The following is a 15,923-nucleotide window of genomic DNA, read 5'->3' on the forward strand; positions in this document are numbered from 1 at the left end:
AAACTGCGGATACCGCAATATAGTTGTATCAATCTGCTCGGTAAGCAAGGATATTATTAAGGCTAGTACGGCCGAAAAGACGAGGTCCAACTTATACTGGAGTGCATAAAGGTTCTAGAGAAACTGGTAAAGATGGGTTGTAGGTTTCAGTTTGTCTGGATACCTTACTAGGATCTGTAAAACAGCCGGTGCGGTGAGGTCTGAACCCATACTCAGGATAGCTAAATGCATAGCCGCAGCAACACTAAAAAGAAATGCTGGGCAAATGTACCCTTCAAAGATGGACTGAGGCACCTGGCGGGTGCCTTTGCTTGCCTTACCAGAAATCTATATTGCTTAAAAAGACCCGAAATGCGGCTAGTGTCGAACCTCATATTACCGTTTTTTCATGGTGTAAATAGACAATATTTGGTGTTATCGGAAGTAGGAAGGTACCTCCATAAAGGAAAACCAGTTAGATTAAGGTAGGCGTCACAATTATATTAATTTAGGGTATTTCGAATATTTATTCATATATTTTATTCATGAAGATATTTTTAATGAAGTTTAATAATATTTTTATTATTAAACTTCATTATATTTTTTAATAATATTTTTTCATGAAGAACAAAGAGCAAAATTCAATGAAATAAAATAATTGTGAGAATAATTCTTACTTATTCTTAGTTTTATAAACTAAATAGTCTATAGTTGTAGTCTTGAAAAGTCAGCCGTACAATAATTTACAGGACATGGCTAAAAGCACTCTTCTAAAAATTACAACGGACTGAATTTTATTGAAGATATCTATATCACTAGTGAGCTCAACAATGATCCCTCATTTTTAAATATACAAGTAAACCGCAAGAGACCTTAAATTCCGTTATATAGGAGACTGCACAATTAACAATTTTATAATTAACCTCTTTTTTGATTGCTATTTTAAATTTACCTTTACATCTTTAAATAAATTTTAACCTATTTTCAGGGTTTTTACCCAAACATAAATTCACTGTTGACAGACTGTTCTGAAGTTGACAATGGCATGACTTTAACCTATTTTAACGCTGTGTTACTCTTTTAAAATATTGTACGTCCTTCTACATTTAGTGGTGTGTTATTTGTAGTCTCTAATCTGTTTAAATAGTGTTGTAATTTGTGAACTCCTGTGCGTAACTGACAAGTATGTACATTTTATCTCTCTATCTTTAAGATCTATCTATCTAATTTTAAAATATCTTTTTACGATATAAAAAAATAAAAAATCACATTTAACTCACTCTTAGTTAGCACTCATGATAGCTCATACGCCGAAGGCGCTCTCCTAAAATATTAACAAACATTTGCTCTGAATATGGCTACACGGTTTGATTATTTCTTAAAATTATTATGTATAAAAGGAAAGAATACAGAAATAAAATATTCGTAAGATAAAAAAAAGTAAGATATACGAAAAAAGTATTATGATTACACAATAAACATCAGTGGAAATATTTAAAAATTATGTTTTTTTCAAAACAAAAATATATAGGTCGAAAAATATATGTCAATGATAGTATGATAGTTGTTAGAGATCGAGTAATTTAAGAAAAGATAAATAATATGGACATAACATAGCATAACATTTTGATATATTTAGGAGGCGAAAAAATATCAAACATTCAACATACTCATCATACATTTCAAACTGTACGGTAACTCATATAAGGCTCAATATTTAATCACACAATCCGTGTCACCTTGTTTTTACTTCGAGCTTCCCCTCTTTCTTCCCCTATTCCCCTTTTATCCTCCCCTTGTCATTTTTGCGAGGCATCAAAGTGCGTGACGTCCATGCCTAACGCTTATATCGTTGTTTATCTTTCTTGCTGTCAAAATATTGCATTTGCAAAGGGATAATGTATTATTTTTGCCGCTTTGCGGAGAGTTTTACCGAGCGATTTAAAAAAAACACTTTCTAAAAAAATAGAAGTAACGTTAGAACATTCAAAGACTAAAAGTAGTAAATAACAACTTTGTTTGAGTTCAAAATGTGCACAGGGGCAAAGTGGGTGTTTTGTTTATAAACATATTCATCGATTCTCTGTTATCACATTTACACAATTTATCAAATTAATAGATATATCTTATTCTAAGCGCAAAAATAACATCTTCGAAGCAAAAAAATATATAAAAATGTTTATTCCTAAAACCGATTTAAAAAAAATGGAATGGCAACACCACAAGCAAAAGCTGATGTCCTTTTACGAAATGTCATCGTGTCAAACAGCTTTGTGTTAACATTAGCGTTTATAAAGTTTTGTTTCTTCTTTGGTTTTTGGTTAAAAAGGGAAAGAGGAAAAACTTGTGCCATGAGAAAAAGGCGATCGAAGCCGATCTTTTCGCAAGTAAATACCGGTACTGTCAAAACATCATATCAAGGGAGAACCGTTATCATAAACGTAGGATAATAAAAACTTATTAAGAAATCCCTTTACTCTAATCAAGTACGTTAAAAAAACCCATAAAGAGTTCATAAACAGTAAGATTGATTACAATTTATAGCAAAATCTATTATTACTAAATATTTATCATGTAAATATTTTTTGACGACGTCACTGGTAAAGATTTCTTGTGTCGGTGGAATCAACAATGCGATCGAGCGGCGTAGCAATGTTGTTGCCTTTTTCTCTAATATATGTACGTTATCTGCATTATTTTAACTTTGAATATTGACTTCTTTATAGAATATCTTATCATATTTTATTAAAGAAAATGCTTCATATTTTATAAAAGAGGAACAGTAGTATTGTTTTTTGCGTATCAAAATCCGTGTCTTTTTTCCATGTCTGCATAAGCATTTGGCATCATTACATCAGAGATGTTGCAAGTAAATAAACTGCTTATAGTTTCACGGCTAACTTTAGCCTTTCAATGTTCTAAGCAAGCAACCTTATTAGAATAATAGGTATCCTAAACGTGTGTATTAAATATCAAAATGAAATTTTTCTCAAATATTATACATGTGTTTTATGCTATTAATATAGCCTACTATATAATTAACTATAAATTTAAAATAAATATCTTAGACTTGTTTAATCGTTTAACAACAAATAAGTAATAAAGAACTAATTAACAAAATTATTTAAAAAATAATGCTTTTTTTAGTTTTCTGTAATATAATCATAAAGAAATAAAAAACAAAAAACACAAAATTCATGAAAAAACACTTTAATGGTTGCCAACTTTGTTGTTTCTTCAGCTAAAATATCTAACATTAACGTAAAATACATATAAATTGTATTTTTAAGCTACGTATATGTTACCCCTATCCACAAAAAAAACTACAACAGAAGGGAGCAAAAGGGATCCCAAAGCTGGAAAAGCTGTTACTGGAAATTCGCGCAGTCAAACTGCTAACGTCTGATTTATGACCGGCAGCTTGCCGCTGTCTCTCGCGACATTATGCAAAACTATACGGTGGCTTTCTCCGCCATCGATATTTCGGTTTCGCGATCTCAGCGCCATTTTTCTTTTGCTTCATTTGAATCGTTAGGTTTAGATGGTTAATAATGAAGAGCACCATATTTTAAATTTTGCATTACTTATTTTCTGTTCTAATGATTTGGTATCAGCAACAGATACTTACGTAAATTATGTGTTTCATTATTTCGCAAAATTAAATTAAAATATAACATAAATATTCTTTAAAATGAGTTGCAAGCCTTTAAAATATATCAACCGCTTTTTCTTATATTTAAAAGCCTTTATTATAGGGAATCTTTACATTTAATGACTTACAACAGAAAATCTGTTAAACCTTACAAAATTCTAAAAAGCGAAGTAGGAAAACTAACACAGGTATTTTACATGTACCACAAACGTGAAAAATAAAATAATATTTCATGTTTTCTAGTACTTATAATGTTAAAGTGCTAATATGGCTTTCAAGAATCATGCGCGTTTTAACAAATATTGGCAATATATGTGAAATAACAAAAAATATTATAAGAAGAAGCTTAAAAGCTAATTTACGCGACGCTATTAAACCTTTTTAATTTTGGATTTATGCATTACAACACAAATAAATCTAGATTAATATTCAATGATATATCTAAACATATGACAGCTTTAGAAAATATATAAAGCAAAAAAATATTTACACCTAACTAGATACTTTCAATTGTTCTATAATTGATCGTTGCGCTAAATTTAGATCTTTCATCCCTACATTTTAAATGTAAAAGTAAAATTTAATATTTAGAGAATATTCAATACTATTTTTACTAAATTCAGTAATATTGTTTTAATGTCAACTTCTAGAACACACTCACTAATCCACAGAAAGATCCACAGTAGTTTGATGACGTCCAGCCATCAGACAGCCATCAATTCCCTACGCACGGCGGGTTTAGTACCCGTAACTCCTACCTTCTGGTATGAGCCCTAGATTATGCTAGTTTGGTTAATCGGCCATCTGCTCTTGGCCTGGATAAATTTTTTCATCTTGGCTACCAATAGATAGGCAGCAATTCTTGTCAATAGGAGGTACAGGATAATGGTCCATAGACTGACCCTTTTAATATGGACTCCATGCGTGGTTTCAATTAGATTTCTGGCTAAGATATCGATCATGATCTGTATGTTCTTCAGCTCATCAAAATTCAGACTATCGAGTTTAAAGGGTGGCAAATCGATAGCTTTGTGGCTAACATTAAGGTTTATTGTAGATTTGGGCAGCTCAATGTTATGAAATCAGTTGTTGTTGCCCTGGTATTTTCTGATTTGAGAGTCCTGGATACAGTATGGTACAAATAGGGTTCAATTTAAGGACAAACGTACCTTGGATTGGTATATTGTCTTTATTGAGGCCACATTGCTTTATATTACGGTTTTACATGATAATCAAGTTCTCTCGCTCCAGCTTCTGGATCTTCAATGTTTTAACATGGGTTTAGATTTTTCGGCCATTTTAAGGGTAATATATATAGTAGCATTTGCACTTCACATGGCAAATTCTCAGATACTCTAAATGGGCTGTTTTCTCTAAGCATTTGGCATTTAACAGTATAAAGGACTTCATTTAGGATAAGGTATTTACTTTAAGGGCAAATTAGATGAAACATTAAATTTAAGGGTACTGACAGAGGTAATATATTACATATTTTTTCAGTTCTTTAACATATATTTCTAATATAAAGAATATTTTATTTTTCTTATTATAACCCTTAATTACGTTAATCATTTCAACAAAATGTTTTCTAGAGTAGCTAAAAATGATAATTTAGTTTTACTTAAAATAATGCTAATTAATTTAACTTTATGTATTAAAAGTTGAACTTTATGTATTAAAAGAAAGTTTTTTTTTTGAATCGTTAATTAAATTGTTAAAATTATTTAGTTTTGAAAATGTTATCGCTATTTTGATGTTATATAAGATATCGTAAGATATCTATCTATCACTTAAGAGACCAATATTTGACTTAAAAAGAAAAAAAAAGTATTTGTAATATCTATATTTATTTGTTTAACCAACAATTCTAAATTTTTAATTCTATTCTCTCAAATTCAATTGTGGGATTTTTACTTATATTCTCAAAGTGTGCATCAGATTTCCGAGCTACAGTTATTTACTTATTTAAAATAGATTTAAATGAGTTTTGACTATTTGGAATTTCTAAAATTGCTTTGTCATATTTTTTAGCACCTTCTTGGGTGAGATTATTTGTTATGATTATACTATAGAATCTAATCTCTTAATAAGTCCTCTTTTGCTATGTTTATTGAAAAGGTGATTAGTTTGCTCTATTTGTAAATTTATAGTATATTTTTGCTTTTAGGAAGTTACAAGATAAAAGGGTTTTAAGAAAAAGTTATTGTTAAAATAATGTTATTTCTAATTATTTTGATTCTCGAACTGTCACTTACTTCAAAAATTTGTACAAAAGACCAATAGTCGGCTGTATTTTGGGCATTACCAAGCTTAGTGGTAGTAGTCCCGGATTCTGGTTGATGGAAATCTTGGAGGGTTTAGTTCTGCTTCGACGAGGGTGAGGATTAGTAAAATTTCTATCTGATATCCCTTGTAGCCTAATTTTTCCTAAAGGAATCTATTTTTGTATTATTGTATTTTGGGGCTTAAATCTAGATATTCTCAAATTGACCAGTGCTGTACAGTGATAGTAGTTAGTCAGATAGATTGCAGGTACTTCAGACAATTTTTGTTTTTTGAATATTGGGTTCTGCGAAATTCTCCAAACTTGGTGTTCCTCAAAACATAAAAACGGATTTAAAAACGGCGACTTTTGTTCTGTTGAAAAGACCAAACTACCGACTGCGTTAGTTGAATGACAACTCCCGGTTTTTGGTTTAAAAAAGAAAACAAATTTATAGAGAATGTTACTACTTACAAACTAATTTGATTGAATCTAAATCTAATTCTGCTTTAAAAATTTAAAAATTAATTATATTTATAAATACTGATTGATTACATAGCATAATATAAAATAGACATAGGGTCGAAATAAGGTGAGGGTAAACTGATGACTGATAAGGAATAAATGTATACTCAAAGCAATTAAATTCATAGTTCTATAAAAAAATTTCCTAAAGTAGTCGATAGATATGGTATTGCTGTCTACGTTAGAAAATCAAATGAAAAAACATTATGAAATCGATAATTATCAATAATTTAGTTTAAAAGTTAAGTTTTCTTACTTCAAGAACATTGAGCTTTAGCAACAACTGCAGAAATAAATAAATCAAATACAAAAGAACCCAAACGTAAGTTTTGCAAACAACTTTAACAGCCACCTCATAACATTACAGCGACAAAGACATCACGGTCTAAAAGCAAGAAAAAAGTAGCGTGTACCATTTGCCCTAAAAGAAATCCCCTTCTAAACTTTTATTCGTTTCGAATTCGAAAAGAAAAATCCTTTTTCATTCCTTTAACACTGAAATTCACTCGTCTTTAGGACTTGGTTAGGAGAATAAATGTGAGTGTGTGCCACCCGATTAGTTTTTTTTTAATCTAAAAGGGCTTCTAATAAGGATTAATACTGGATTAAGTATAAAGATGTTTAACTCACCTGACTACCATTGTTAAAATTTAAATAAATAAACTCTTTGGTTTTTGAATAAATTTTGTGCCTAAAGACGCCTTTCAAGAGCTATAAAAACATTTTCGTTTTCTGCTTACACTTACTACGACTACCATAAAATAATTGATTACGGTAGTGAAGCAAAGAGCTGCTACAATTTAGGTTTTTTTTATTATTTCAATATAAAAGTGACAGTAGGTAGAAACACACTGACCTTACAAAAGCCTAAAAAATAAAAAAAAAATCTATTTTATTAGACATATACCATATGTATTTATGTCGTACAATGATATTTTAAGAACATTCAGTACTTTTCTTATTATAGGGCTTACATTTTACTAAACTAAAATGAGATGGATTTTGTGGATGTACAACGGTCTTTGAATAGGGCAAGCAGTCTTAATCCTAAGCCTTGTATTCTTAATAAAGGCATACAAATACACCGATTTTTATAGTGATTTCTTGTGTAAGAAGTAATTGGTTTTACTTTATTTACTATACATTTATTACCTGAGCTTTTAATTTTTCACCATACTAAATATTTGTTATTGTAATTTTACAAACTTTGTTGAATTGAAGACTGTTCATTGAAGATTCAACAATGCTTAATAAGGGTAGTAATTTTTTTTATTTTTAGTAACAGAAACTATAATTGCACCCAGTAATATTCATAACGCAAACGCAATCTATGTCACTTTAGCACTCATTTTTATAGCATTTCATAGGAATTTGGTTTACGTTTTTAATATTACCATGTTTACGGTAAAAGCTATTTCGGAAACGCGACTATTTATTTTCTAGCAATCTAGTCTGTGGCTTCAATATGGGATATCGGTAGAGAGTATGTAGTTGAACTGGCATTAACCATATAACTAAAAAAATACAAAACGAAACGCAAACTTCCATACTAAATACTCTAATAATAGTCAATGCCAGATGTAGCGAGATCTATCGCGAGTTTTAATTTGTCTTTTGGAATAAGTATAATAATTAATAAGAAACGATTAGACAGCAATAACAAACCTCTTTGACATTCGTGACATTCGTTTATTCGTGACATTCGTTTAACACCGGTACGGATAATATCTTTGGAAAAATGTTTGAAACTTTAAATTATATCCAATAGTAAGAAAATATATATAGTTAATAAATACCAATATAACTCTATAAAGATTATGTCAAAACCCTTAAATATTTTTCTTAGTTTTTTTTAATAAACATTGTACAACATTGAATTTTAAATTAAAGTAACTTTCCGGCTAGCTCAATTCTTCTTTGGCAATTTAGTTTTTGGTATTGTTAAAAATATTTGTCCGAATTTTTGTCATTACCGCAGATTGGATAGCCATACTAAATAAAAAAAGACCTTTCGTTTTATATCTAAACATTTAATATTATACAGGCCCATTTAAAATAATGCTTTGCTTAGAAAATGTCACAATTTTTAAAAGATTTCATACAATATAGAGCATATCTGCCTAAAAATTACTATTATCATAGATAAATTGAGTAAAATTTATCTCGTATTTCGTTTAAAATATTTTGTTATTTAAAGCCGTATTTCTCCCACAATAAGCATTTCTTTTACTTAGTTTTTTATGGAACAAAAAGTACAATTTATTTTGTTCTTAAAAATAGATTATCTGAAAGTTACTAAAATACTGAAAATTAAATGAACAATAAAAAAATAATATAAAATACAGAATTGTCCACTTAAAAATAAAAGTTATACCTCTTAATATAAACGGCAACGTGGTAACGTCAAAATTTTTAGGCTTTCTATATATACCATACCATCGATCAACAATCAATCTGTATATGTTTTTTTATTTATCTTAAATAGTTAGATATGTCTGAAAAATTCCAACTAGCACTTCCAAAATGGCAATAAATGTACAAATAAATTTATTACTGTTTATAAATACCTAGATAACTCAATGTCTCTATGTGCAACACATACATGCTCTAATATTTTTAAAATTATTTTATTTTTATTTATTTTTTTTTAAATTGAAACATAACGTTTATGGTTACCTAGACAGAAATTAAGCAATTAATGATTACAAAAACAGGGTGACCCGTAATTAATTAGACATAGGTTAATGTAGGATACCTGACAAGAAAATAAACAGTGTGAGCTCAATATCGCTTAGCAAAATGTTATTGGTTTTCGTTCTACAGGGTGTTAAAACTAATTTTTTACCAAACATTTATTGAAATATTTTGGAATCCACTGGACAGATTAACCTAAAATTTGGCGTACTCTTATTATTTGGGATGAGGAACACGAATATGATATCTATTTTGCCACTGCCACTAGATGGCGCCACATACAACAACAATGAGTGATTAAAAAGGTCATAACTTTTTTGACCTCCCTGTACGTACATTTGCGAGTGCAAATAATAAAACAGCATTTAATTCTAGTCAAAAAAGGTATATTTCTTTGATCTCCAAAAAGTAGACCGTTTTCGAAATAAACGCATTTTTTTATTAGGTTGCGTATGAACACTTAATCTAAAATTTAATTAACAACGATAAAATTAGAAAAGGCTGTTGATTATAATAATTATTCAAAATGTTCACCATCCACTAAGACACATTGTCTAATTATTTTATTTAAATTTTGCCCGACTCCAAATAATGATTCTTCTTGGGCCCTGATGGTATTGACTCCTTCCACAATCTTTTGCCACAATTCCTGACAGTTATTTATTTTATTTTTATACACAAGTGATTTCAAGTAGCCCCAGAAATAAAAATCTAAGGGATTAAGATCGCGACTACGCGCAGGCTACGGATATTCACTACCTCTACCAATCCATTTATGAGGATAAATTTCGTCCAAGTAATTTCTGACTTGCAGTGAATAATGTGCCGGTGCACCATCGTGCATATATTAACTGTCACGTCTTAAATTTAGGGGCACATCTTCCAGAAGAATTGGTAGATCATTCCTCAAGAAATTTAGATAACGTTCTCCATTAAGCTTAGCTGGCAATTTAAACGGTCCCACAATACAATCCCCAAAGATACCACACCAAATATTTATTGATAACTCATGTTGAAAATGGTGTTCTTGGAAAGCATGAGGATTTTCCATCGAATAGATATGATTGCTACGCCAATTAAAAACACCTCTCCTTGTGAACGTGGCTTCATCCGTAAATAAAATTTTATTACAAAAAAATGGATCATTCAATTGGCGCTCTCTTAAAAATTGACTGAATTGGAGTCTTGCAGGACTTTTTCCTCAAGACTTGCAGACAAGTCTTGCAAGTCTTGAGGAAAAAGATTTTGAACTGGAGTGAAACGATACGGATACAGCTTTTCTTGGCGTATAATTTTGGACAGCGAAGATTTCCTTACACCAGTGGCTGCCTCAAAACGTCTTGTGCTGGTTTCAGGATTTTTGATAACAGGAACCAAAATTTCACCTTTCATATCTGCTCCAGTTATCCTTGGTCTTCCTGCATTTACGTTTTTTGAACGAAATGAGCCCGTTTCGCCTAATATACCGTACAACGCTTTAAATATTTGATGATTTGGCTGCCTTCTATTCGGATACAAATCTAAATAACGCTGCGCTGCTCTTCGACTACGAAAATTTTCTTGAGCATATACACATACCATATCCCGCATCTGAGCTGTCTGAGCATTAGAAAAATCATTGTGACGCGGCATTTTTAAGCGAAAATAACACAACAAGAACACGAGCTTTAGCCAAATCAAAGACTTACTTATTAATACTTCACCTTGACAGGTCGTGGTTATGATGTGTTCATCCTAGGCAAAGCCTGCTTTGTAAAACTCCGATAATAATTTGTTCATACGCAACCTAATACAAAAATGTGTTTATTTCGAAAACGATTTCGAATATTTTTTTTCGATGTTTCGATTTTTCGAAACTTTTTGGAGATCAAAGAAGTTTACCTTTTTTACTAGAATTAAATGCTGTTTTATTATTTTCACTCGCAAATGTGCGTACAGGTAGGTAAAAAAGTTATGACCATTTTAATCACTGTATGTGGCGCCATCTAGTAGTAATGGGAAAATAGATATCATATTCATGTTTCTCACCCCAAATAATAGGAGTACGCCAAATTTTAGGTTAATCCGTCCAGTGGATTCCAAAATATTTCAATAAATGTTTGGTAAAAAATTAGTTTTAATACCCTGTAGAACGAGAACCAATAACATTTTGCTAAGCGATATTGAGCTCAAACGGTTTATTTTCATGTAGGATATCCTACATTAACCTATGTCCAATTAATTACGGGACACCCTGTATATACATATACTGTACACACCCGTACATATTCAAATGCTCTTCCAAATAATATATTTTCCAAATTCAAAACATCAAGTCTAGTTTCTACTTGATAAAGTCTTCTGTTTAATTTAATTTGTTAATGAATAATATTTAAATTCATATAATCAAGTATATGTGTATGAATGTTGATTTTAGCTGTCATCTAGAAACTCTTAAAAATAATATTTCCAACTCAAACTAAGCAGCTGTTAAGTTTAGTTAGCGTACTCTTTGCCAAAAAAAAGTAAAGCATTTCTTTATTTTGACACATCACATTTGAAATTATGAATTTATTTTTTCTTTAATAGTATTTTATTAGATCATTAGTAATTTGCTATTCCACTACGGATTCATTATCCTCAATACCATAATTTATATCATATATTTCACAAGTACAAGTTCAATACAAAGACATATCATGGTTTTGATTAATGGCCTAAAGAGGTCAATAGATGACCAGTTAGGATTCTGCCCTTAAACATAATAAAAGTCATATTGCATATTCTAAGGGAAATCCATACATCAAAAAGACATGAATGCCGTGTCATCATTTTAAAATATGGCCTGGCTGCTACTGAAATATTCAACAGACTGCACGAGCCCGTATTGCAAATAATATTTTTTGAATTTAAATATCCATTTTGAGTTTAGAGACTGTATCACCTATCAATAATACACATAGATTCAAAAGTTTGGCATTACCTAGTTTTTTTACGAAAAAATTCTTTAGCGTTCGTAATATTTGTGGGCTTATTTATTAATGTTTATTTTTATTATTCATCGCATATTTGTTGTTGTATATAATTTACCCTAGTCCACGTAATGTTTGTACAAAACAAAATTCCAGCTAAATGAAAATTTAATATGCTGGTTATAATCCATAGAATCTTTGATCCATGGAAATTTCTTGGATATGCGAATATATTTACTATATTAATATCCTTCATATTTGAGATAACCGGAGATTATTTCTGCATAAGCATATTTTAGGCATGTCTGTATACCGCTGAGTTCAAATAGCTGGATGTTAATAAATATGTTAACAAGAAATGTTGATATCTACAGAGTTTCCAATATAAATATAATCAATATTTTATAGAAAATTTAAGTTTCATTATTTTAGACCTACTTTCATAATAAGACCAATGACAAAATTAGTCAACTTCTGCTTTAAAGAAAACAAATTTCCATCCAGTGTTAACAAAGCAGTAACAACGCCTATTTTTAAAAAGGGGAACATCTATGAGTGAGAGAAATATCGACTTGTCTCTTTACTCCTAATTGTTTTAAAACTTGTCGAAAAAGCCATGACATATAACTAAAAACATTTATTCACTGAATTCCGGTTTGGCTTTAGGAAAAATAGACCTACTATGCTTGGAATTCTTGATCTTGTCTAACATATGTTCCATAATCTTTAATATGACACAGTATTGTTCTACTACTTAAGTAAGGCGCACTGTGTGAATCATGGCAATCTCTTGCGAAAACTTCCAGGACCGAGTGCAAGTTATGCGGGTGGCTGGGGTAGTGTCGAGGGAAAGTGTGGTTAATATTTGGGTTCCTTAAGGATCAGTTCTGAATTCCATTCTTTTTCTCATTTATATTAATGATCTTGCTTTATCTGATACCCAAGTTCCACTCTTTCCCGAGGGCGAAGGAGTGGTTTTCGGAGAATAGAATGCTGCTTAATGATGCTCACGTAATTGTGCTGCTACGAGGCAATCGCCAGTACGATTTGGAAATTAAGGAAAACCGTCGGCTATGTATATTCCCGGATCGAAACTTTCACAATACTAAATCGATCAATCATAATACTAATGCACGCTGTCGCCTCTCCCACAAAGCATCTAGTATGGCTACTGGCCTAAATAGGTTCAGCTACCATCGGCAAGGGCTAGCGAATTCTGGTACAAGAGTGAAGACTTCGTGAAGAATGATGCGGACACATGACCAACAGAATAGTCTTTTTTCTTAGGGATCTCCACGAAGAGAATAGCGTCACCAGTGTCAAGTTCCTGGGAGTTTCTTCCAACCCGCACCTTTTGTAAAGGAACCTCATTAAAATGATTAGTTGGAAGTTAGCCAGATGTCCTTTTATGCTGAGAACTTGAAGCATGAATGTAGATCTGACAGTCTTAATAAACTATATATTTCTTTAGTTTATAAACTATATATTTCTTTAGTTTATTCTTTAGTTTCTTTTAGTTATAATACTTTATATTTCTTTAAGTTTTTTGAATTTGAATCAATAATTTGTTTTTTTTTTTCTTTAAATTCTTTTTGACTTATTGCATTTGGCTAAGTGACATAAATAAATTCATTTAAACTAAATCAAATGCTGAAAGAAAAACATATGCATATGGACGAGTTAATATTTTATACGTATTAAATAATTAAATAATTTAACATTATACTTAAAATATGTTATACTAATCTATATATTTATATAATTTTCTATATATAACGACTACATAAATTAATAATAAATCTCAGAAGCTACTTTTTAATCTCCCTACTTCTTATCTCGTCATCCCAGGCAGTTGTATCCACATTTTCCACGTTTTCTATGTAGAAATTCTCCACTTTTCCATTCACATTCTTTAGGTCACGTCCGCTATTACTCTTTCTGACTTCCGTTTTCAACCTTATCTAGCCTATGGTATTATGGTATTATTGGTACTTAAAACCTGATCGCGTTTAGGACTTTCATGAGGTAGTGTTAATACTTGTTTGCGTTATTTATTATTTACATACCCAAGAAGATTATTATAACAAACTTAGCAGAAAGAAGGTTTTTAATATACGCTCAATTTACATATTGTCAACATGCATTTATACACATAAATCAGAAAAAATCAAGAATTATGTTAGTCATTCCTACACAACCCGAAATAATATAAACAGATACCCAAAAATACCAAACATAAAAAAAACTATAGGGCAACGATTTTTAGAATACTTGACCCCGAAATTTTATAACATCTTACCAAACAGCGTAAAAAATATGAATAATATTAAAAACTTTAGTAAGGTCTGTAGAAAATGTATTTATTCAAATATAGATAAATTTAATTTTTTTTAAATAGTTTTGGGAAGGGAGACTTTATTGGAGAATTTTTGTTTAGTTGTAGATTATGGTTAGTTATATTTTATATTTTTAATAAAATTTTGTGATTTCTCAGCATACACAAACAGATGTTACAACATCTAGGTGTATGTTAAAAACAATGACTGTTAACTATTATTATTGAGTATAATTAAGTTAAAAAAAAAATTTTGTTATAATATAACCAAAATGATTAATAAATTTGAATTTGAATTTGAATTTTAAATGTATAGTAGTCTTCAATATTTTGTAACCATTTTTTATTATATTTTTGTTTTAATAAAAATTAAAATTATATTATAAAACAAATCTGTAAATACTGGTCAGTGCTCGTTATTTATTCGTTCACTTAAATAAATCATTGTTGTAAAAATTATAAGATAGTTTCTTGTTAAAGGTACAACCCCTAAAATCAAAATTCTATGCACCAAAGTTACAAAACATTTTAAAAAAGTCAATAACCCACTAGTATGTAACAACCATATATGGCCAAAGTCAGCAACCTACCGCACAGTACACTGTAGAGTCATTAAGGGTAAGTGTGCGCAGTGGGAAAGTGTGCCCATGTCATATATCTTTACGAAAATAGTAGGGAACGGAGTTCCCTTGCCATGCAAATCAGTACGGCTAAATCACCTTTAAGAAACAAATGTGCGGTCGGTTATTACCGTCTTTCTTTTTCAGCCACGTGCAAAATATAAATTTTAACCAATTTCTTAAAATTTTTGGGCAATTTTCTTTTTGTGATATAGGTTGTGTATAAAGATAATTCCGGTAAGTTTTAAATTGGCGTATAGAAGGTTCAATAGAGAATTATTTACCTCCATTAAATTTTATTGTTTTTCTTATTTTTAAAATTTTTATACTTTATCGTTTTGTTGTTGTTTGGGGTAAGTGTACGCAGGGTATACGCGCGCACACTTGCCCCGTCTTCTTCCATTTACTTATATTTCTTTTTTTTTAGCAAAATGCCCCAAAATTACCAAAGAAAAAAAAACAGAAAAAACGTTAGTGACTCAAGCCCAAATAGACGAAGCGAGAAGCCTGATTGGTCAAGGTGTTAGCCAAAGAGGAGTCGCAGAACGAGTTGGAATTAGTGAGTCAGCTTTAAGAAAAAGACTGGCCTTAAAGTCTGTTGCATTTTCGCTAGGCCGCTTTAAGCTACGGTTTGTTAGAACAGTACGCGGCGCAAAACTCACATTCTGCTGAACGCTGCACACGTCCGTTGAATTCAAACGTGTGTAAATAAAGAAGAGCGTTTTGTTAAGTTCTGCTTAAGTAGGCGCACGACAGACAGCGTCGACTGTGTGCACTGAAATCAAACCGAGTTTGATTTTGACGCAGTCGTTCATTTAAGCTGAAAGTGGGCAAATAAAAAACACATTGAAAAATGGCAACCAAATTTTCTTTCGAGGAAGATGAAAAGTTGATTGATCTTGTA

At 30.7% G+C, this 15,923-nt stretch overlaps 1 protein-coding gene across 4 annotated transcripts in view; it reads right to left on the reverse strand.

Moving 5' to 3' along the window:
* LOC126738159 (kinesin-like protein CG14535) overlaps nucleotides 1-15,923 on the reverse strand; it is an 871,125-nt gene that overhangs the window by 265,248 nt on the left and 589,954 nt on the right. The window lies entirely within an intron of this gene.

Source organism: Anthonomus grandis, chromosome 7 (assembly GCF_022605725.1).
Source record: "Anthonomus grandis grandis chromosome 7, icAntGran1.3, whole genome shotgun sequence".
Taxonomy (NCBI): Eukaryota; Metazoa; Arthropoda; class Insecta; order Coleoptera; family Curculionidae; genus Anthonomus; species Anthonomus grandis.